A 23,157-nucleotide genomic window follows, 5' to 3' on the forward strand; every position below is an offset into this window, starting at 1 on the left:
GCCAATACATATTTTTTCAAGTTTTTCAATCATCTTCTGCGGATGGGCATTCACATTCGACAGTATCATGCTCTTACATTCAGCATTGATCTTGATCACGTCTCATTGCCCGACAATACCACCCTGCACTGTAAACATGATGCTAAGTGACGTTATCATGAGAAGGGAAAAAAAAGCTATATTGCTGATAGTTAATGCACACAATGCCATAGCCCTCTGAAGCACTTACGGTGTCAAGTCCCACTAACATCACCCATACAATTTTCTCCTCTATTGACTTTTATGTTCTGCCGCAAGGTTGGTCATCCCGGCAAGAGTATGTATTCCAAATAAAGAATAGCATCATTACTATAATGATATTTGCTCTCAAAGATAAACACCCCATTCTTCCCCACACCATGCCTCTGAAGCGTCGGGAGAGGGCAACATTGTGGGGGTTGCCTTGACACTAGTTCGCCTTGACGTGAAGAAAGGCGGCCGTCTTTGCAAGGTATCTTCCATTGTTTTGCACACTTACTGTAAATTGTGGGGTTGACGCTAGTTCACCTTGACCACCTTTTGTGCGCATGTCATTTACAATGGTGTCTACAACAAGGTTTTACATGGTCGGATTGATTCTACAATTTGACACGCACGAAGGCGGTATCTTCCACAAGAAGGTGTTCCACACATACATTGTGGGGTTGATGCTTGAACCTTGACACATTTTCGAAAATGTGTCTTCAGCAAGAGGACATTTCCCACAATCCAGATTTCCCACCCATAGCAGGGATATGAGGACGCCTCCTCCTTTCCTCAATGCTTTATCGATCAGCCATGGGACCCACAGGAGACCGGAGTCTGCTGTGCTGTGAGTCTGCACCCCTGCATGTCTAAACACTCGATGCAAACGCGCATACTCATTTTTAACCCGAGCTTGCTCTCTTGCTTTCTGTCATACACACACGCACACACGTCACATAGCTCAAGGTTCCTTAGTTCGCTAATAAGGCCAATTAGAGCACAGGCATGTGGAAGCCTCCAGCAGAGTAGCTAAAAGGTTGGAGGTGTTAGATGTACACCCTTCTCCGCCTCCCCTCATTGTCATGGAGACCGCGAGACAGAAGGGAGAGTTGGGGAGAGAATAAGAGGATAAAGATGGGACTCAGAGAGAGAGAATTAAGTGAGGGAGGGAGAGCGAATGAGCGGTTGACGCTAGAGAGAAATAAAGATGGGAAGATGCAGAGGGAGGATAGAGAGAAGGGAGGGATGGAGAGAAAGCGGTGTGATAAGATTATGCAGTTGAAGGGGAGAGAAAGATGGAGTGAGTGAGGAGGAGAGGAAGATAACAAGGGTGCACAAAGGAAGGCAAGAAAGCACATTTAAATACATAACCTGCCTGCACTTCCTCTGGTCTGGGTCATCAAACAGTCCCAGTCATTTATCAGCTTGCCTGCATTTAATTTGACCCTTGGGTCCAGATGGTCCTCATGCATAGTGTGTGTCCTCCTCCTCCAATGACTCCTAATGATAGCCTCTGCTAACACCCCTAGACTGACTCAGCACAAAATCTTTGATCTGCTGAGGATGACTGGAAAAACATTTTGCACCGGAATATACACTGTGTACAAAACATGAGGAACACATTCCTAATATTGAGTTGCACCCCCCTTTGGCCTTCAGAACAGCCTCTTTTTTAAAAGTTATTTAATTTTTTATTTCGCCCTTATTTAACCAGGAAGGCCAGTTGAGAACAAGTTCTCATTTACAGCTGCGACCTGGCCAAGATAAAGCAAAGCAGTGTGACAAAAACAACACAGTTACACATAAACAAACATACAGTCAATAACACAAAATTTAAAATTAATAAAAAAAAAAAATCTATGTACAGTGTGTGCAAATGTAGAAGAGTAGGGAGGTAAAGCAATAAATAGGCCATAGAGACGAAATAATTACAATTTGGCATTAACACTGGAGTGATAGATGTGCAGATGATGATGTGCAAGTAGAGATACTGCGGTGCAAAAGAGCAAGAAGATAAGTAACAATATGGGGATGAGGTAGTTGGGTGTGCTATTTAGATTTGCTGTGTACAGTGATCGGTAAGCTGCTCTGACAGCTGATGCTTAAATTTTGTGAGGGAGATATAAGTCTCCAGCTTCAGGGATTTTTGCAATTCGTTCCAGTCATTGGCAGCAGAGAACTGGAAGGAAAGGCGGCCAAAGGGAGTGTTGGCTTTGGGGATGACCAGTGAAAAATACCTGCTGGGGCACGTGCTATGGGTGGGTGTTGCTATGGTGACCAGTGAGCTAAGGTGGGGCTTTACCTAGCAAAGACTTATAGATGACCTGGAGCCAGTGGGTTTGGTGATGAATATGTGGTGAGGGCCAGCCAATGAGAGCATACAGGTCACAGTGGTGGGTAGTATATGGGGCTTTGGTGACAGAACGGATGGCACTGTTATAGACTGCATCCAGTTTGCCGAGTAGAGTTTGAGGCTATTTTGTAAATGACATCGCCGAAGTCAAGGATCGGTAAGATAGTCCCTTTTACGAGGGTATGTTTGGCAGCATGAGTGAAGGAGGCTTTGTTGCGAAATAGGATGCCGATTCTAGATTTCATTTTGGATTGGAGATGCTTAATGTGAGTCTGTAAGGAGAGATTGCAGTCTAACCAGACACCTAGGTATTTGTAGTTCACATATTCTAAGTCAGAACCATCCAGAGTAGTGATGCTAGCCGGGCGGGAGGGTGCGGGCAGCAATCGTTTGGAGAGCATGCACTTAGTTTTACTAGCATTTAAAAGCAGTTGGAGGCCACGGAAGGAGTGTTGTATGGCATTGAAGCTCGTTTTGAGGTTTGTTAGCACAGTGTCCAAAGAAGGGCCAGAAGTATACAGAATGGTGTCGTCTGCGTAGAGGTGGATCAGAGAATCCCCAGCAGCAAGAGCGAAATCATTGATATATATACAGAGAAAAGAGTCGGCCCGAGAATTGAACCCTGTGGTACCCCTATAGAGACTGCCAGAGGTCCGGACAACAGGCCCTCCGATTTGACACACTGAACTCTATCTGAGAAGTAGTTGGTGACTCAGGCGAGGCAGTCATTTGAGAAGCCAAGGCTATTGAGTCTGCCGATAAAAATGCCGTGATTTGATTCCTTGATAATTTGTTTGAGATTGAGGGCATCTAGCTTTGATTTTTAGAATGGCTTGGGTGTTAAGCATGTCCCTTTGAAGATACATGGGGGGGCAATCAATTCACATATGGTGTCCAGGGCACAGCTGGGGGCTGAAGGGGGTTTATAACAAGCGACAATGGTGAGAGACTTGTTTCTGGAAATGTGGATTTTTAAAAGTAGAAGTTCGAATTGTTTGGGCACAGACCTGGATAGCCTCAATTCGTCGAGGATGGACTAGGGCTGTTGCGGTGACCTTATTACAGCCACACCGGTGGTCATGAAGGCAGTCAAATTCTACGTGATTATTTAGTCACTGTAATTAGGCTTCTCCAAGCTTTGATGCTGCTGATGGTCATTAGTAGCCTACCAACCTTGGTAACTGCCTGGTACTCAGGACTTAATTGTCCCTCTAATCACTCTGTCTTAAAGGCAAATGTATTTGAAAATCTATTCACACTTCATGAGTGTCCATGAGCTCATGTTGCGCAACATTTCAATAGTCTATGCAATTGCACGAGAAAACAGAGTGATGGCCTCTATTAAAAAGAGGAGGATCAGCTTTCTATAGACTAGGCCTACTATATTTATTTCTCAACTTTCCTAATATTAAGCACATTGCTTATATTTACAACAAGAGTATAGCCTACCTGGCTGGCATGAAAATAAACCACAAGAAAAGCGACCTCCATTCGCTATTTAAGTGTATTTTCCCCCCGCTGCCACTGTTTCGAGACAGTTGCATGATTAATTGTCCATTCTAAATATAAACTCAGCAAAAAAATTCATGTTTCTTTTTCAGCACCCTGTCTTTCAAAGATAATTCGTAACAATTAATTAACTTCACAGATCTAAATTGTAAAGGGTTTAAACACTGTTTCCCAACCATAAACAATTTATGAACATGCACCTGTGGAACGGTTGTTAATAAGACACTAACAGCTTACAGACGGTAGGCAATTAATTAAGGTCACAGTTATGAAAACTTAGGCCACTAAAGAGGCCTTTCTACCAACTCTGAAAAACATCAAAAGAAAGATGCCCAGGGTCGCTGCCCATCTGCGTGAACGTGCCTTATGCATGCTGCAAAGAGCATGAGGACTGCAGATGTGGCCAGGGCAATAAATTGCAATGTCAGTACTGTGAGACGCCTAAGACGGTGCTACAGGGAGACAGGACGGACAGCTGATCGTCCTCGCAGTGGCAGACCACGTGTAACAACACCTGCACAGGATCGGTACATCCGAACATCACACCTATGGGACAGATACAGGATGGAAACAACTGCCCGAGTTACACCAAGAACGCACAATCCCTCCATCAGTGCTCAGACTGTCCGCAATAGGCTGAGAGAGGCTGGACTCAGGGCTTGTAGGCCTGTTGTAAGGCAGGTCCTCACCAGATATCACCGGCAACAACGTCGCCTATGGGCACAAACCCACCGTCGCTGGATCAGACAGGACTGGCAAAAAGTGCTCTTCACTAACGAGTCACAGTTTTGTCTTACATGGGGTGATGGTTGGATTCACGCTTATCGTCGAAGGAATGAGCGTTATACTGAGGCCTGTACTCTGGAGCGGGATCGATTTGGAGGTGGAGGGTCCGTCATGGTCTGGGGCGGTGTGTCACAGCATCATCGGACTGAGCTTGTTGTCATTGCAGGCAATCTCAACGCTCTGCGTTACAGGGAAGACATCCTCCTCCCTCATGTGGTACCCTTCCTGCAGGCTCATCCTGACATGACCCTCCAGCATGACAATGCCACCAGCCATACTGCTCGTTCTGTGCATGATTTCCTGCTAGACAGGAATGTCAGTGTCCTGCCATGGCCAGCGAAGAGCCTGGATTTCAATCTGTGAGGTGAGGGCTAGGGCCGTTCCCCCCAGAAATGTCCGGGAACTTGCAGGTGCCTTGGTGGAAGAGTGGGGTAGCATCTCACAGCAAGAACTGGCAAATCTGGTGTAGTCCATGAGGAGGAGATGCACTGCAGTACTTAATGCAGCTGGTGGCCACACCAGATCCTGACTGTTACTTTAGATTTTGACCCCCCCTTTGTTCAGGGACACATTATTCCATTTCTGTTAGTCACATGTCTGTGGAACTTGTTCAGTTTATGTCTGTTGTTGAATCTTGTTATGTTCATACAAATATTTACACATGTTAAGTTTGCTGAAAATAAACGCAGTTGACAGTGAGGACGTTTCTTTTTTTTGCTAAGTTTTTTTCACACCTATATTATTTAGTACATGTAAAGATGAGATTAAATCAAGAATAGGCTGATGGGTGACAATATTAGCCAATCACTTGATGATGCCCAGCATCAGAAACAAAGCCAACTTTTTTGAATCATAGTTGCACACCTCGTGTAGCCTAGCCCATAGGCCTATATGTCTTAATAAGGTTTGTATCACAACTAAAGTGGCCAAATAATTTCTTAACATTCAACACATTAATCCTCTTTACAAGGGATGTAGAGCCTAACTGGCATACATAAGCAGTGTGTGAGTTTCAAGTTTGGGGAAGATAATTTTCACCATAAAAATGCACCTTTTTATAATAAAAGCATTACATGCATAATCACATCGGCTTTGAAAATGGTGATTTCCAACTAACGGAACATTCGCGCTTATAGGCTACTACCATGTGTGCATTGCTGCTCTTATAATGTGAAGAAATAGCCTAATAGTTTATCAACATTTTAAGCTAAAAGTTCTGATCTGTTCCATCAGCCACGTTGAGTATAAAAAAAAAATTATGCTAGTGGTTGTATTAATTTTGGATCTATCGCATCCCACAACTGTCCCAGACTATATTTTGAATAATTATCTCACAGAATCGAATATGTCTACCTTTGTACTATGGAGGATAGTAAATTGACATAGGGTAGTGCTTTTGCTGTTCGTTACGCATACACATCTTGTCTGACGAAAAGTGAATGTGGACAGTTCTTCCAATATCTTCAATATGCACCTCGGAATTGGATAAGGACACGCGCAGTTGCGTCCCCAATGTGGGTGTCTTCACTTGTAGCCTATGAGAAAGACCCGATCACATGATGGAGCGTGCATCAGTCAGGGAGAAGGGCACAACGGCCACTGGCCGCAAAAGGCATGGATTTTTTTAGGGTGCATTACGGCCACACAAGGGGGATGCCGCCGTGAAATTCTAGACATTATCAAGTGCTTGTCAAATTGTGAATGAGTCACTGATGTAGTTTGTACAGCCTGCGCAAAAAAACCCAGAGCTCATGCCTTTTCAAGCTACTTTTTTCAAATCATCATTAGTCGCATCATGCAGCCTTACAATGTATTAAAGATCAAAACATATAGCCCAACGTTTGTAGAACAACTAAAGTTACATTAATAACTCTACATTAGGCATATAGGAATACCTTTTTTTAACTGCTCAACACAGAATATCCGCATGTGTGCACTCCCTCAAATCGTTTGGAGAAAATATCCTTTCTATTTTATTCAGCTTTGTTCAATTGTATTCTTCATACTATAAAACAATGCTACGGATTTCTAAGCAATTCTTGTCTGCTAAATGAACTAGTGTAGCCCACAGCCATTTGGCATAGCTGGATCAGGACCCAACATAAGGACAACTCTGAGTATACTATTCTGTTCTTCTGAAATAGACTACATTTTCTTCATATCATGCTTCTTTAGACCAGGGATCCTGGCCCATCGTGAGTCAAATGCTTCCCACAGTTGTCAAGTTGGCTGTATGTCCTTTGGGTGATGGACCATTCTTGAAACACACAGGAAACTGTTGAGTGTGAAAAACCCAGCAGCGTTGCAGTTCTTGACACACTCAAACTGGTGCGCCTGGCACCTACTACCATACCCTGTTCAAAACAACTTAAATATTTTGTCTTGCCCATTCACCCTTTGAATGGCACACATACACAATTCATGTCTCAAATGTCTCAAGGCTTAAAAATCCTGCTTTAACCTGTCTCCTCCCCTTCATCTACACTGATTTGAAGTGGCTTTAACAGGTGTTCATCAATAAGGGATCACAGCTTTCACCTTGATTCTCCTGGTCAGTCTGTCATAGAAAGAGTAGGTGTTCCTAATATTTTGTACACTCAGTGTATTTGTATATATTTGTGGTAGTATTGCTGTGTTAGTGTTGACAGTAATTGCATGCCTGTTGTGATATAGGCTCCTATGAGTAATGCAACTATGTTTGCAGACTAGTTTTTGGCAACAGTAATGTTTGTATGAATAAATGGCTAGTATTTATTTATATTATGGACAAAACTGCCATGGCTTCTCTACTTCCTAGTACACACAATATCAGTTGAGCACTTTGAGTACTATCCAAGCTGGTCCTATTCATAAACAAGACACTTCAATAACATTTTGTCTACATTAACCTCATCCACACAGCCTCTGGCTGTTTTCTGACCTGTAATAACCCCTGGGTCATGAGTCGTGAGATAAGGTTCAGCCATTACCGCTTTTTGTTGCTAATGTGTCACTAGTAACATGGGTGTTTGGGTCAGCGGCGGGCAACAATAGAATAGTGACTTCTGTCCTACCACTTCCTGTCTAACCCCTCTCAGCACATTTTTCACTCAGCTGATAAAGTAAGTCGTTCTTTGATACACTCCAGGGACCGCAAGAGCTGTCCCTTTTGTGTTCGCACTAGTGCGGCTACGCCACAGGCCGTCGCCCTGCATTAGTCATGCGGTAAACATGTGCTCTTTCGCGCTCGTATGGTTTTCTTTTCACTTCTATTTAGTCGACGGTATAGGGGCCTGTTAAGATTGTTGACGTGATGGCCCCTTGTGTTGTACGATGGCTGTGCCCTTGGATGCAATCGCGGTATGAAGCACACTTGAAGCCACATTCAATGCCCGTACATTTGCTGATGCACTTGCTCTACCTTCAATGTACTGAAGCTGATTTCAATGACAACAAACAGTAGAGTTTTGAAAGAACGTGAAGTTAAAGCTAATGAGGTTTATTTGAACCGTGAGTAACCCAGATGAATAGTGGCTCGAGCACAGGGTGGGGCTGCATTCTCTCACAGCACCCTCTGGTTTGGAGTACCCAGTGATCTTCAAATGTTTTCCTTAGTTTTGTCTTTTCAGCAAAAATGTGTCTTTCCAGCAGGCTAGGATGATACACTTTAGTCAGAACGACAATGATATGAATGTGTATTCTCCAGTGAAAGCGCCCCACAGTAATGCAACAACAACATCTCAAACACCTATTAGTCAGTCATGAAAGGCCTCTGTTTCACAACCCATTGAAGAGGTTTTGGAAGCTCTTATCCCCAGTGGCCACCACCACTTCTGCCCCACTGAAAGTAGTGGAACAAGTCCAACATGTATCTGTGAAAACACCTCCGCTCAGAATGTGTAGCTGAGATACAGAATTATAAGAATAAGAGCGGCGTGGAAGAAGTGTTCTTAAGAAGAAGAAAAACCCAGATTCATGTCTGAGACAAACATTTGTATAAAAATCCATTACATCTGCATGTGGAGCATCAAGGTCACCAGTGTGCTGGAGTTTCTTTTCATCATAGTTCAGGTGAACCAGGTCCGGTCCCATGTGGCTCAGTCGGTAGAGCATGGCGCTTGCAACTTCAGAGTGGTGGGTTCGATTCCCACGGGGAACCAGTATGAAAAAGTGCACTACTGTAAGTGGCTCTGGATAAATGACAAATGAAAATGTATAATACTGGACTTGTTATACCATTTTCAATTGAGATGTTAACTCCAATGTGAACATAATGCTTTGTAATTCGGCTTGTTCCCATTGTGCAAAACTCTTTCTGGAGGGGATTGGTGTAATATGGCAGAGCTTCTCCAAACCCCCCTGGGCCTTCAAATAACTGACAGATGCTATGTCTGTCTGACCACCAGCCTGGTTCTCCAGATTGACCTATGGCGTCTGCCAATCTAACAACAACCCCTGCTTGGATGTAATGACTAGTAGACTTGATGAAGCTCTCTAATGGTTAGGAAACAACGTTGGGTCAGATTGTGTTAAGACATTTTTTTGCCCGAACAACTAATTTAGTGGCCTATGGTACATTCTAATGCCAGATTGTATATTCAAGCAGCAACTATCAGGAAATAAAACATTGACAGTGCTAGTTTCATCAACTGCTGTACAATATGATATAAAACACACAAACAACTTAATTTTGACTGCACTGGGCCTTTAAAGAATCCCGTAAGAGTCTGCTGACATCCAAAGGCTTCTAGCTTCCTTTTAAAGAGCCATTTTCTTAGCTATACAGGTATGATAGAAGAATGAAGCAGGTTAACATGGGCTTTGCTACACAGAAAGCAGCAGTTGCCCACTCCATTGTCAACAGTTTGATTAAATCAATAAACCTATATCAATATCTTTGAAAATACCACGTAAGTATAATTTTTTTTCAACTATTCAAATCTGTTTTATTTTATATATTTTGGACGAGAGCGAGGTTATTACCCCGCTAGCCTACCTATTGTTCCTGCAGTGAGGAGGATTCACCATCTTCATCGACTGTTTTCATAATTTGTCTGCAGATCATCGCCAAAAAGACTACCAGTATGCAAATTACGGAACCAAATCAACAGCTCTCTAACCGATGCAATTCAGTAGGCTCCTGATGAGTCACTCACTTTGATGTCATTGTCTGGCACGTCCTGAGGAACTTCATATAGAACATATAAATTAGATCTTTAGTTGTCTGGATGCGATACCACAGACGTATAACTATGTGTTCCTTCAAGGTATTCACACCCCTTTCACTTTTTCCACAATTTGTTACAAATCGCGATTTAAAATGGATTAATAAAAAATGTGCAACGTTCTACACAAAATACTTTCAAAGTAGAAAAATTCTACTTTTTTTTGTTGATTCATACAAAATAGTATTCAAACCCCGAGTCAATACATGTAGAATCACTTTTGGCAGCGATTACAGCGTTGAGTCTCTAAGAGCTTGCACAACTGGATTGTACAATATTTGCCCATTTGTTCTTTTCTTTTTTTGAAATCTTCAAGCTCTGTTAAGTTGGTTGTTGATCATTCCTAGACAGCCATTTAAGTCTTGCCATAGCCAATTTTAAGTCCAAAACTGTAATTAATGTCAGCTTGGTAAGCAACTCCAGTGTACACTACATGACCAAAAGTATACAGTATGTACACCTGCTCATCAAATCGAATTCCAAAATGAATGAGCAATAATATGGAGTTGGTCCTCCCTTTGACGCTATAACAGTCTCCTCTACTGGGAAAACCTTCCACTAGATGTTGGAATATTGCTTGCGGGACTTGATTACATTCAGTCACGAGCATTAGTGAGGTCGGGCACTGATGTTGGGCGATTAGGCCTGGCTCGCAGTCAGCGTTCCAGTTCATCCCAAAGGTGTTCGATGGGGTTGAGGTCAGGGCTCTGCAGGCCAGTCAAGTTCTTCCACACCAATCTCGACAAACCATTTCTGTATGGACCTCGCTGTGCATGGTGGCATTGTCATGCTGAAACGGGAAAGGGCCTATCACAAAGTTGGAAGCATAGAATCGTCTAGAATATCATTGTAAGATGATACGATTTCCCTTCACTGGAACTAAGAGGCCTAGCCTGAACCATGAAAACCAGCCACAGACCATTATTCCTCTTCCACCAAATTTTATAGTTGGCACTATGTGTTGTGACAGGTAGCGTTCTCCTGGCATCCGCCAAACACAGATTTGTCCATCGAACTGCCAGATGGTGAAGCGTGATTCATAACTCCAGAGAATGCATTTCCACTGCTCCAGAGTGGCGGCGAACGTCACACCATTCCAGCATATACTTGGTATTGCACATTGTGATCTTAAGCTTGTGTACGGCTGCTAGGCCACGGAAACCCATTTCATGAAGCTCCCGACGAACAGTGCTGACGTTGCAACCAAGGACAGATGTTTTTAGGCACTTCAGCACTAAAAACAACTAAAGATCTAATTTATCTGCAGTCTTGTTCTGTGAGCTTGTGTGGCCTACTACTTTGTGGTTGAGCCATTGCTGCTCCTAGACATTTCCACTTCACAATAACGGCACTTACAGTTGACTAGGGCAGCTCTAGCAGAGCAGAAATTTGACGAACTGACTGTTGGAAAGGTGGCATCCTGAAAGTCACGGTGCCACGTTGAAAGTCACTGAGCTCTTCAGTAAGGCCATTCTACTGCCAATGTTTGTCTATGGAGATTGCATGGCTGTGTGCTCTATTTTATACACCTGTCAGCAACGGGTGTGGCTTAAATAGCTGAATCCATTAATTTGAAGAGGTGTCATTTGTGTATACATTTGTGTATACAGTGCATTCAGAGAGTATACAGATCCCTTCACTTTTTCCACATTTTGTTATGCTACAGCCTTATTCTAATATTGATTAAATACAAATGTTCCTCAATCTACACACAATAACCCATAATGACAAACTCAAAACAGGTTTTTAGACATTTTTGCTAATGTATTTAAAATAAAAAACATATACCTTATTTACGTAAGTATTCAGACCCTTTCATATGAGACTCGAAATTGAGCTCTGTTTCCATTGATCATCCTTGATGTTTCTTCAACTTGATTGGAGTCCACCTGTGGTAAATTAAATAGATCGGACATGATTTGGAAAAGCACACACCAGTTTATATAAAGTCTTACAGTTGACAGTGCATGTCAGAGCAAAAACCAATCCATGAGGTCTAAGGAATTGTGTATAGAGCTCCGAGACAGGATTGTGTCGAGGCACAGATGTGGAGAAGGGTACCAATGCATTTCTTCAGCATTTTAAGGTCCCTAAGAACACAGTGGCCTCCATCATTCTTAAATGGAAGAAGTTTAGAACCACCAAGACTCTCTTCCACCCAGCCAAACCAAGCCTGAATGCCAAACGTCACGTCTTGAGGAAACCAGGTACCGCTCATCACCTGGCCATTACCATCCCTACGGTGATGGTGGTGGCAGCATTATGCTGTGGGGATGTTTTTAGTGACAGGGACTGGGAGACTAGTCAGGATTGAGGGAAAGATGGACAGAGCAAAGTACAGAGAGATCGTTGATGAAAACCTGCTCCAGAACGCTCAGGACCTAAGACTGGGGCGACGGTTCGCCTTCCAACAAGACAATGACCCTAATGAATTTTAACATAAGGCTGTATTGTAACAAAATGTGGGAAAAGACAAGGGGTCTTGAATACTTTCCGAATGTACTGTATATAATGTATATTTGGCCATGATTTTTAGGTTATTTGTCTCCCAGTGTCTGTCGGAAAGAAGACTGAACCAGGTTTTCCTCTAGGATTTTGCCTGTGCTTAGCTCTATTCTGTTTTCTTTTTATAAAAAAAAAAAAACCTCTGTAGTCCTTGCCGATCCATAACATGATGCAGCCACCACCATGCTTGAAAATATGAAGTGGTACTCAGTGATGTTTAATTTGCCCCAAACATAATGCTTTGTATTCAGGACAAAAAGCACATTTCCTTGACATATTTTTTTGCAGTATTACATTAGTGCCTTATTGCAAACCGGATGCATGTTTTGGAATATCTTTATTCTGTACAGGCTTCCTTCTTTTCACTCTTGTCATTTAGGTTAGTATTGTGGAGTAACTACAATGTTGTTGATTTTATACTATATTTTCTCTGATCACAGCCATTAAACTCTGAATCGGTTTAAAAATCACTACAGCATGGTGAAATAATCGCTGAGCAGTTTCCTTCTTCCCAGGGCAAACTGAGTTAGGAAGGACACCTGTATCTTTGTAATGACTGGGTGCATTGATCCACCATCCAAAGCGTAGTTAAAAATATCACCATGCTCAAAGGGATATTCAGTGTCATTTTATTTTTATTTGTAAAAATGTTTTGCCATCTACCAATGGATGCCCTTCTTTGCGAGGCATTGGAAAACCTCCCTGGTCTTTGTGGTTGAATCTGTTCTTGAAATTCACTACTCGACTGAGGGACCTTACAGATAATTGTATGTGTGGGGTACAGAGATGAGGTAGTCATTCAAAAATCATGTTAAACACTATTATTGCACACAGTGAGTCCATGCAACTTATGTGACTTATTAAGCAAATTTTTTACTCCTGAACGTTTTGATGTTTGCCATTACAACGTGGTTGAATATTTAATAACATTTCAGCTTAATTTTATAAATGTAATTAATACAAATGTATAAAAACTAAATTCCACTTTGGCATTGTGGGGTATTGTGTGTAGATCATTGGCACAAAATCTCAATTAAATTTTTTAAATTCAGGCTGCAACACATCAAAATGTGGAAAAACTCGAGGGGTGTGAATACTTTCTGAAGGCACTCTATGAGATTGACACCTTTTATAAATCAGTCAAACTTGCTGTCGTCAATTAAAGCACAGTAAATAGCCTATGAGCCACCACTCCGTGACTGCATATGAAACGCCAGGGTCCAACATGAACTGTTTATCAATGAAAAAGTTGACTCGCGGGAGCATAGTGGCGCTTAAATGAATGGTCAATCATAATGGTCAAGTACAAATAGCATGATATTTAACCTACGCTTGTACTCTTCAATTGTAGACTGCGACAGAGCAGATAAATATTGAAATGGAATGCAAAAATGCACTGAAAGGATACTGGCCCGACACAAGATCCACTGTACTGATATGTTTTTACTGGCCCAGGGCCAACAAACCATGGTTAATGTCGGACTAATGGCATGCAAAATAACATAAATGAATGTGCCAGAAAACAATAGCCTAAGTGGATTTCGACTCATCGTTACCACATTAACGTTATATGGGAAGTGCAAATTCACTCGCATGGAAATTCGACTGCAACCACTGCGCGCGCACACCCAGGTACGAGAGGCGGGCGGGACCGACAGCAGACTAGCGATGGGCCGTTTGTGAACGAACAGCTCTTTTCTAAGGGATCTTTTTGGTTAACGTCCGGATACCGAATCACATCGGTGAAAGGACCGTTCATTTGTCTCCCTGATTTGCATACTACTACCACTAGTTATTTTTTTTCAATCTCAAACGTTTTTCTGCAGATAAATTACAAAATCATTATCTAAAGAAGGTTAATACTCATTTGTAGAAACAATAAATAGTGGGGAGAGCGCATCAATCTGGTCCACGCTGATATTTTCCCAGTGCTTAGATTATTATTTTTTTGAACGTTAATTTAACGATATGACATAGTGGTAGCCTACCTTTTGGCCTTTATATGGGGATTTGCAATTATTTCATGGTTCTAGGTCGACATAAGCATTCTGACATAATAAGAGCTGTTTGGGAGCCAAATGAGCCTACTATTTTACGTGAACGGAGCCAAATGACCCAGCTCACCGAAAAGACCCATCACTACAGTCATACCAGCAGTTTCCCTGTCATCGCTCACTTTGTGATTGACATGCGCCTCTATCAATAGATTGCTAGAAGATACATATTGTTAATTCTAGCGGGATCCGCAGACTTTTTTTCTGACTAGCGAATCGAAAGGTAGCCTAGTTGATTTGAGTTGGGAAAGTACCCGGCTGAAAATTACTCTGTAATCGGCTATATAGCCGGCGCTAGTGCAAAACACTGTTTTTATGATTTACGATTCTAATCAGATGTGTGGACTTCAGTCGCCTCAATCTGCAGACATTTGTGTCTTGGCTGTGTTTGTGATGGATGAAATTTAATCAAGATCATTTTAAAGGGAATCCATTTCACAGCCCCTGTAAATACAAAAAGCAAGCCATCATTCCAGGGAGAGAATGACATGTTTTGTCCCGTTCTTCTGTTGCACACACACAAAGAAGTCATTGGTGTGTATTTCTGTTTCAATTACGCACATTTCTGAAGTACTAATTCGAGAGGAATTGTCTAAATCATAATTTGTCTGTAATTAAGGTCAACCTCTTCACATCTGAAGCCTTTTCAAAAAAGGTGGTGCAGAGAGCGAGATTGATAGAGAGCGAAGAGGATGACAAACCGAGATGCATTTCTAGAGACAATAAGAGAAATGGAGACAGCGATACACACGGTGGGAGAGAGAGAGACTGCTAAAATGGAGCAAGAGAGAGATTCTGTGAAATTGAAAAGCAGTCATCAAAATTCTAATGTCGTATATGTATATTTACTGCGGTGTTAATGCAATTTAAATCAGGATTGTTGTTTGGCTCCCATCAGAAGGGACCTGTTGGGTCCTAATAAATCAGTCATTAAAAGCTGATGTGACCTGAATCAAAGATTTATGGATATACTGACAAGATACACGTCTCTCCACCCTAACAATGTGAGTCGTTGTCCACAATGCAGCACGGCGGGCTGTCTAGCTCCTGCCTTTCCTTTCTTTGGATTGGTGGATACATCTCATTATTGTAATCCTTTTTTTGAATATTCGGTGAGGGTTGTTGACGTCAACCACCTGTATTCAATGGAGAGAGAGAAGCTACTAGCCTCATGCCATCGATATGCATAGCCATCTCAACAACTCTGATATAAAGTGTCACGTCTCTTACTTATATTAGTACACTCGTAACAACTTATATTTGATCAAATAAACCTCACATAGAGAATAAGCCATAGATCTTTTTTTTGTTGACCAAATTTGCAACTCATTGATTTCCATACAAAAATTCCTTGTTTGGTGGGCAAAACAACAAAAAAATGCCACCTGCTGTAGGGTGACAGATTTTCCACTGAATTGGGCCTCTCTCGTCCTCTTCCTCTCTGCCTGAATAGCTCTTCAGACACTTGAAATAACTTCTAATGGCCATCTGAAGAGACACTAACAGCTCATATGCAGCTAAAATATACTTGCAAATGATCATGTGCATAATCATAAGGATTGTGAGGATCATATTGATGACATTTTCAAAATGATCCTAACCATCCTCATCGTCATGGATTCAGTCGTTTAATTATGTTGTGAATATCTTATTTTTTTAAACTAATCAAAAAGTCAGCCCTTTTGGGTTCTAACAGGTGTCTTTCTCTGTTCTAGGATGGGATATATGGTTCTAGTCTCTGAGATGTGATGTACTGGATTTGTAAGGAGCTTTGACGAGAGAAGAACCACTCACAGGTATGTGACAAGTCGATCCACTTCCTCATCAGATTGAACAGCTGCTAATATCATGACAAGACAATTCCCTGCACTGTTTCTTCAAACTCACCCCCAAACACAGAAAATCACAAACACATTTTATTCAGGAGATTCCAACAACATTTTTCAGCTTGCTATCAAGTTCCCCTCTTCGAGTGATTCAACCGACCTTGCATAAATGTGACCGACCGGCTCGATTCGGTCTTATGTAGAAAAATGTGAAATTGTGTTTTTTGCACCATTTCAAACTCAGAGCTAGAAAATGTTATATCATACACTGCAGTTAAGGAACAATGGGAAAGTAAATAAACTTGTAACCTTACTTTTGAGAAAATGGCGCTTGAATGTTTTTGTACATCTACTGGAAAGATCATCTTTGTCTACACCCGTTCAGCATCGTTCACACCCTGTTAAGCCTTAGCCCCACCCATCTCTTTAAGGATTCACATGTGAGGCCATGTACTAAACAACCAAAGATTTCAAGACTAAAGGCTGGTTTATACTACAGGTGTGTTTGTAAATTCAATCTGGAGTGGAAGAGTGCGCTCAGAGTGCGCAATCAAAACGATGTCAGATTGTCTGTTCATGAATCCAGATCATTTCACTCTCGGAGCGTTCAGAGCGCCCACTGGACACTCTGGCCGAGGAGTAGGTTTGATTAGAGCGTTCTGACCTAACAACAGCAGTCAAGCACCCAAGCTACCTGGCTGACTTTGGTTAGCTTGCTAGAATGATTTCCAAAAACATGCATTTTGATCAGAAAAGTTGACGTTAAAATGGCTCCCCTGTGAGGTAGTGATGCGTGACATGTGCATAGTTTCCTGAAACTTATCACAAATTCCAAGAAGTTTCCTTTGAAAGCATGAATATGCAACAGGGCAAGATTGCATGTCTATTTAATCTCCTACACAGCATTCTAATGATGAGCATTCATGGGGTCCTTCTATTTCACTTGTTTCCTCTCGTGATTTTTGATGAGTTGATGGATAGGGAAATGCTAGGTGGTCATTAACATATGCAAATCTCCAGGACAGCACTGGTAAACCACTAATATCCCCCCTCAGCGACGGGAGGTTTTTCTGGTCAGTAACCACACCCATCCACCAAGCATGTTTGGATTGTGCTCCCCGGTGCAAATTAGGTTTTTGGTGTAATCATGCAAAAGTGCAGTTGGCTTCCATTTTGCTGTCCCTCGAGTCTCTACCCGCCTCATGCTAACCCTCCCCCTACCTCTCAACCCTGTCCTTCTGATCCATCTTATATTCACTCCCCATCTTGCTTTCGAATTTGTCATTGTTTTCTTGTGCACCTTTCATCTCTCCCCCTCCAAATCGGATGCAGTCACGCACATCCCCCCCACCTGTGGGTTTTGACGAGCTTACCCACACTAATACCCCCCCCCCCCCCCCCCCATCACCCTTCCCCTCTCCTTACTGCAGGCTGTTTTTTTCAGTAAATGCCACCTCACTTCGGATGTTTCTTCTCTTTGCCACTCAAAGAGATTGTGGAGAAGATATTGGCTCGTTGAAATAAAAAATCTCGGACGCCTGACATATCGTCCGCAGCTGCTGAAGTGACTTAATCTTAAAACCGCAGGATACGTCAGTCGGCGGTCTGAATATGGTGCACGTTATTAGTGACAGAGGTTAATAAATTCAGCATAAGGTGCCATGTCACCTTTTCCAATAACGCCACACGGAATCACACTGGGAGATTTTGCATTTCATGTTACTTTGCATCGAGGGGATTTGAATGGCATTTCCTCCTCTGCTGGATAATACAGAAAACAGCGTGGACGTTCTGGCTAAAATTAATCTAAGCGTAATCCCATATTTATTGTAAAATAAATATGCATTAATGTCCCAGCCAGTCCTTCCCTCTGCACAGTATGAACTGAAGCAAGGACGGGAAGCTGCAGAGTCAAATGTAATTGGCATATTAGTCACAAAGTGACATGGAAGCTGTTGTGCATTTGAATAACATGGGGCAACAGTGAGGGGTAGTTGTGCGGGCTTATAGCTGAAAGCTAGCACATTTAATGCATCTTATCCATGTACAGAGCCATTCTCAATTGTATTTTCTTGATTACATTTACATAATTTAGCAGACTCTCTTCTCCAGAGTGACTTACAGGGGCAATTAGGGTTTTTCACATAGTCAGCTAGGGGGTTCGAAACCGAAAAGTCGCTGGTTACTGACTCAACATTCTTAACCGCCAGGCTACCTGTCGCCCTTACGTTCCTCCCCTCCAATCTTTTCCTCCAATGTCTTTTAAGAAGGAGGCTATGAGAGAGGGCTTGAAGAATCAAGGATAAACAATTGAGATGCAGCCTCATTTTTATAGATCTCTGGGTCTTTAACCCCAACAGCCTGCTGCTCGGATCTCATGTAATAGTAGACGTTTGCTACTCTATTAGTGTTGAAAGGTGTCAAAGGAATTTATATCCGTAGTCTACTTTCATTACAAATCATCTTAATAACTCCCGACATGGAATTAAGACCTTCATTTGATGCACCTTCTTTTGCCTAATGTGCGGTCACTTTGATTTAAGTCCAATCTGGCGGAAGGAGACTATGCCGGTGGAACATTGGGGGAGCCTCTTAATGGGATCCTTGGGAAGTCCCGAATCTGACGTCACCCCATTTGAAGTTGAAATTTAACACAGTTAAGGTAAGGGTTATGGTTAGGGGTTAGGGTTTAGGGTAGGGATGGATAGCACTAAGAATCCCGGATAGCACTAAACCTTTACAACCAATACATCTTTCCCAGCGCGCTTTGCATACCCACCTAGGTTGTCCTAGTGACAGCAGTGTAAGGTCTATTTGACCACAATGTGTTCTGGTCACATGTACTCCTAGGTTTTGGTTTAGTTATCTTAAGGCAGTGCCCTTTGTTTTGTTAGTTTGAGTCGACAGTCATGCTGTCTAGGTCTCTCTAAAACGATGCAAAGTAATTTAAATGGAGTTCGAGTAGACAGGAGAGGAATCATTTTGAGCAAAGTCAGCAACGTCCTCAAATTTTAATTGAACCCGAGGACAGTTGACTTTACAGGTCTTGCTGGTGCTTTGGCCAAAAAAATGACTCAATGCCACAAAGGAGGAACACGTTGGTGTTCGACCTAAAATGACTGAAAAAGTCATTTGATGAACTTTTGATATCTCTAGTGGTGAATTTGTTGACACTCGGCCCCATAGACCGTTGTTATCTGTGGCGCCATGAAACTGTGAGGCATGTTTACGGTCACCTCTGCCCCAGCGGGTGGAAAGATCCTTGCAGGTTGTGATACATTTTACGCTTCCCACCAGAGCCCGATTGGGTACTGTATATAGGAAATAGGGCACTATATAGGGAATAGGGTGCTATTTTGGACTCATCCAATGTGTACACATTCTCTACATTAACATGTCTTGTCCTTGCTTGAATTCATTGTTTGGTATGAATTGAAGCACCTCCCAAACATGCTCTCTGCTTACGTGATGCTCTACTTGCCTCACTGCTTTCTCTCTCCCTCCATCACCCCCTTATCTCTCTCCCTCCATCACCCCCTTATCTCTCTCCCTCCCTCACCCCCTTATATCTCCCTCTGTCTTTCACCCTCTTCCATAATTTTTCTTCCTCTTTTTCTCTCTCCCTTCCCTCCTGCTCTCCGCCTCTGTATTTATTGTTCTTCTTCCTCCCTCTATCCCCGCCCCCCTCCCCCTCCACCCCCTCTCTCCCCCCAGTCATGCTTGCTGCTTGCTCAGCTCTTCGCCTGGCTCTGTGTTTCTACCTATGTCCCCCCTGGCCTTAGTTGCTTTGCTCTAAATATACATACCGTGCTGTTTGCCGTGCTGCTACGGCTGCTGCTGAGACGAGGGAATCACAGCTTATTCCCCTCACTAGTTTACATAACCAACTCATACAGTATGGATGTATTCAGTGGCCCATCCGTGGCACATTGTCATGTTATAATGATGGAGCATAATGTGGTGGGACCTCGGCTAGTTCTGTTTGTGAATTGGTTCTGAATATGTTATTTGTGTTATGAATATTTATCACTGTTGGTATAACATTTTTCCATTGCTGAAGCTGTTGATGTTGTATGTTTGTAATTCATTGTGAATCACAACCCCTGCTTTTATATTGTGCAATCATTGGGTGATATCTTTTTGAGAACCTTAAAAGATATTGCAATCATCACCAGTTCAGATCATCTCACACTAAAGATCAGTCAGCAACTGCTTGCAATTAGTCCACTTTCACCGTATGGACCATATTGATTGATACAAGGGCTATGATAACAATATAACCTGTTTAGAAGATAATTAATGGGACTTTCATGGATGAATCAGAAAAGGATTAGGCCCATCTCTGAGATGAACCAAAATGGAGTCATAAGCCTGGAGATGTGTTCAAGAAGGGTTGACTCCACCCTCTGTCACACACTGCCTGCTCAATCCCAGGGGGCTGTGCGGTGTGAGGAAGGTTCCACTTGGCTTGATGAGGCGGTTCAGAAGCAGCACCTCAGGGGGAGGGAACAAATCTGACAAAGTCAAGTCTGATTAAGTCAATGCGGTCTGGGGAAGTTCGATGTCATGTGCCCCACTGCTCCTCTGACATGCACTCTGACAAGTTTCAGATCTTAATAACAGTAGAGTTACAGTATGGCCTTAATGGCGAGTTCATGTAGTCTTAAAGGGATAGTTCACCAAAAATGCTTTTATCTTTTACTCCAGACAGTATGGCCTTAAAGAGGAGCTCACATGGACGTAATAACAGTACAGTATGGGCTCGCAATAGACTAGCGTCCTGTCCAGGGGGTGTACTTGTACATCACGCTACAGAAACAGGAGATCCTGTCCTTTAGGCCATTCTGGCTGGGACAAGGCTACTATTATGGGGAACTTGTACAGTTGGAGTCGGAAGTTTACATACACTTAGGTTGGAGTCATTAAAACTCGTTTTTCACCCACTCCACAAATTTCTTGTTAACAAACTATAGTTTTGGCATGTCGGTTATCTACTTTGTGCATGACACAAGTAATTTTGCCAACAATTGTTTACAGACAGATTATTTCACTTATAATTCACTCTATCACAATTCCAGTGGGTCAGAAGTTTACATACACTAAGTTGACTGTGCCTTTAAACAGCCTTTAAACAGCTTGGGAAATTCCCGAAAATGATTTCATGGCTTTAGAAGCTTCTGATAGGCTAATTGACATAATTTGAGTCAATTGGAGGTGTACTTGTAGATATATTTCAAGGCCTACCTTCAAACCTTTGCTTGACATCATGGGGAATATCAAAAGAAATCAGCCAACATCAGTCTGGTTCATTCTTGGGAGCAATTTACAAACGCCTGAAGTTACCACGTTCATCTGTACAAACAATAGTACACAAGTATAAACACCATGGGACCACGCAGCCGTCATACCGCTCAGGAAGGAGACGCGTTCTGTCTCCTAGAGATGCACATACTTTGGTGCAAAAAGTGCAAATCAATCCCAGAACAACAGCAAAGGACCTTGTGAAGATGCTGGAGGAAACGGGTACAAAGGTATCTATATCCACAGTAAAATGAGTCCTATATCGACATAACCTGAAAAACCGCTCAGCAAGGAAGAAGCCACTGCTCCAAAACCGCCATAAAAAAGCCAGACTACGGTTTGCAACTGCACATGGGTAAAAAGATCATACTTTTTGGAGAAATGTCCTCTGGTCTGATGAATAAAAAATAGAACTGTTTGGCCATAATGACCATCATTATGTTTGGAGGAAAAAGGGGGAGGCTTGCAAACCGAAGAACATCATCCCAAACGTTAAGCACGGTGGGTGGCAGCATCATGTAGTGGGGGTGCTTTGCTGCAGGAGAGACTGGTGCACTTCAAAAAATAGATGGCTTCATGAGGAAGCAAAATTACGTGGATATATTGAAGAGACTTCTCAAGACATCAGTCAGGAAGTTAAAGCTTGGTCGCAAATGGGTCTTCCAAATGGACAATGACCACAAGCACAGTTCCAAAGTTGTGGCTAAATGCCTCAAGGACAACAAAGTCAAGGTATTGGAGTGGCCATCACCAAGCCCTGACCTCATCCTATAGAAAAATTGTGGGCAGAACTGAGAAAGTGTGTGCGAGCAAGGAGGCCTACAAAACTGACTGTTACACCACCTCTGTCAGGAGGAATGGGCCCAACTTATTGTGGGAAGCTTGTGGAAGGCTACCCAAAACTTTTGACCCAAGTTAAACAATTTAAAGGCAATGCTAGCAAATACTAATTGAGTGTATGTAAACTTCTGACCCACTGGGAATGTGATGAAAGAAATAAAAGCTGAAATGTAAGTCGCTCTGGATAAGAGCGTCTGCTAAATGACTTAAATGTAATGTAAATGTAAATTAATCATTCTCTCTACTAATTTTCTGACATTTCACATTCTTAAAATCAAGTGGTGATTCTTACTGACCTAAGACAGGTAATTTTTACTAGGATTAAATGTCAGAAATTTTGAAAAACTGAGGTGAAATGTATTTGGCTAAGGTGTATGTAAGCTTCCGACTTCAATAGTATTGTGACATCCCAAGGGCCTCTTCCTCTTGCAGAGCCTCAATAATGTATTCTAATGTAAACTAACAGCTAGAATAGAATGTGCTGATGCAGATTTAAAGGGAACTGCCAGTCATACCAGTGGATATCATATAATATGACTGAGGAATCTCAACCAGCCCCACCCTGTGGTTAATAATGTTTTCATTGGCTCAAGGGGCTTTAGTGTGGTTGTAGTCAGTCTCGTTCTGGCAGGTATGCAAATGGAGGTACAGGAGAGTGAAAGAGCCAATACACATGCCCGCCTTTGTTGTCATGCAGGTTGTCGTTGATACCATGTAATGTTATTTTCTTCCTTTCTTTTTTTTCTTCTCATTCCGTACCTCTGGCTCCCACCTGT

At 42.4% G+C, this 23,157-nt stretch overlaps 1 protein-coding gene across 9 annotated transcripts in view; it reads left to right on the plus strand.

Annotated features, from left to right (window-relative positions):
- The window catches only part of LOC139561888 (adhesion G protein-coupled receptor L3-like), a 336,416-nt gene that overhangs the window by 36,978 nt on the left and 276,281 nt on the right, over positions 1-23,157 (plus strand). For all 9 annotated transcript variants that reach the window (XM_071379279.1, XM_071379281.1, XM_071379283.1 and 6 more), the window contains exon 2: positions 16,130-16,210. The gene's annotated coding sequence lies outside the window, so the exon portion shown is untranslated. The remainder of the gene's footprint in view (positions 1-16,129; positions 16,211-23,157) is intronic.

Source organism: Salvelinus alpinus, chromosome 31, assembly GCF_045679555.1.
Source record: "Salvelinus alpinus chromosome 31, SLU_Salpinus.1, whole genome shotgun sequence".
Taxonomy (NCBI): Eukaryota; Metazoa; Chordata; class Actinopteri; order Salmoniformes; family Salmonidae; genus Salvelinus; species Salvelinus alpinus.